The following is a 1,360-nucleotide window of genomic DNA, read 5'->3' as shown; positions in this document are numbered from 1 at the left end:
GCACCTCACTAGACAGTTATAGTCACTAGGTTTATTAGTAGACAGTCTCAATGAAAACCCCACAGCACCTCACTAGACCTTATAGTGGTTTATTAGTAGACAGTCTCATGAAAACCCCACAGCACCTCACTAGACCTTATAGTGGTTTATTAGTAGACAGTCTCATGAAAACCCCAGCAGCACCTCACTAGCACCTTAGACCATTAGTGGTTTATTAGTAGACAGTCTCATGAAAACCCCACAGCACCTCACTAGACCTTATAGTGGTTTATTAGTAGACAGTCTCATGAAAACCCCACAGCACCTCACTAGACCTTATAGTGGTTTATTAGTAGACAGTCTCAATGAAAACCCCACAGCACCTCACTAGACCTTATAGTGGTTTATTAGTAGACAGTCTCATGAAAACCCCACAGCACCTCACTAGACCTTATAGTGGTTTATTAGTAGACAGTCTCAATGAAAACCCCACAGCACCTCACTAGACCTTATAGTGGTTTATTAGTAGACAGTCTCATGAAAACCCCACAGCACCTCACTAGACCTTATAGTGGTTTATTAGTAGACAGTCTCATGAAAACCCCACAGCACCTCACTAGACCTTATAGTGGTTTATTAGTAGACAGTCTCATGAAAACCCCACAGCACCTCACTAGACCTTATAGTGGTTTATTAGTAGACAGTCTCATGAAAACCCCACAGCACCTCACTAGACCTTATAGTGGTTTATTAGTAGACAGTCTCAAGACGTGGTTTATTAGTAGAGTGAAACATTATAGGTGGATATGACTTCTTCTTCATCTTATGCTCTAATAACAAAGCTGTTTTATTCTGACTCTGTCCTTACAGAACTCATACAGAGAGTTAAAGAGGAACATAAAGCCAGTCTGAAGAAGAAGTTTAGGTTTGTGTTTGAAGGCACTGCAGAGGAAGAAACTCCCCTCAACAGCATAAAAGTAAATCCGGTTACCAGAATTGACTGTGATAAATAACTGCGAGAAACCGGTGGATTATATTAGCAGAGGTGATTTGATGATGCTGACATGTTGTTAGTTGAAATGGTGCTGGAATAGTGAAGGTAGCTCCTGTTTTCTTTGGGACTTCGGTAACTTTCTGTGATTCTAAATCAACAGTTGGTTAATAGTCTGAAAATGTCTGAAACATTCACTTGTATGCTGTAGGTCATGTAGTAACTGTCTGTTAAATGCAGTACGCTTTGTGGACTTCACAGGACAGAGGTTGCTATCCGGTTTTGTGATAAAACTAATTATTATTATTTAACCAGGCAAGTCAGTGAAGAACACATTCTTATTTACAGTGATGACCTACCCTGGCCCAATGGGGCTCCTAATCACAGTCA

The 1,360-nt window shown here is 40.5% G+C and overlaps 1 long non-coding RNA gene across 12 annotated transcripts in view; it reads right to left on the bottom strand.

Annotated features, from left to right (window-relative positions):
- Window positions 1-736, bottom strand: part of LOC127918450 (uncharacterized) — a 2,169-nt gene extending 1,433 nt beyond the window's left edge. For 8 of the 12 annotated variants that reach the window (XR_008100033.1, XR_008100032.1, XR_008100034.1 and 5 more), the window contains exons 1-3: window positions 488-736; window positions 258-429; window positions 79-135 (exon numbers count right to left, since the gene is read on the bottom strand). This is a non-coding gene — a long non-coding RNA (uncharacterized LOC127918450). Of the gene's footprint in view, window positions 1-78; window positions 136-257 lie in introns of all 12 variants that reach the window. The other 4 variants (XR_008100027.1, XR_008100028.1, XR_008100030.1 and 1 more) reach the window with 3 other exon arrangements.
- Window positions 737-1,360: the final 624 nt, after the last annotated feature.

This window comes from Oncorhynchus keta, unplaced genomic scaffold, assembly GCF_023373465.1.
Source record: "Oncorhynchus keta strain PuntledgeMale-10-30-2019 unplaced genomic scaffold, Oket_V2 Un_contig_14237_pilon_pilon, whole genome shotgun sequence".
In the NCBI taxonomy this organism is placed as follows: Eukaryota; Metazoa; Chordata; class Actinopteri; order Salmoniformes; family Salmonidae; genus Oncorhynchus; species Oncorhynchus keta.
Note: the sequence above shows the minus strand (reverse complement) of the source record. Positions and strands in the feature narration are given on the sequence as shown.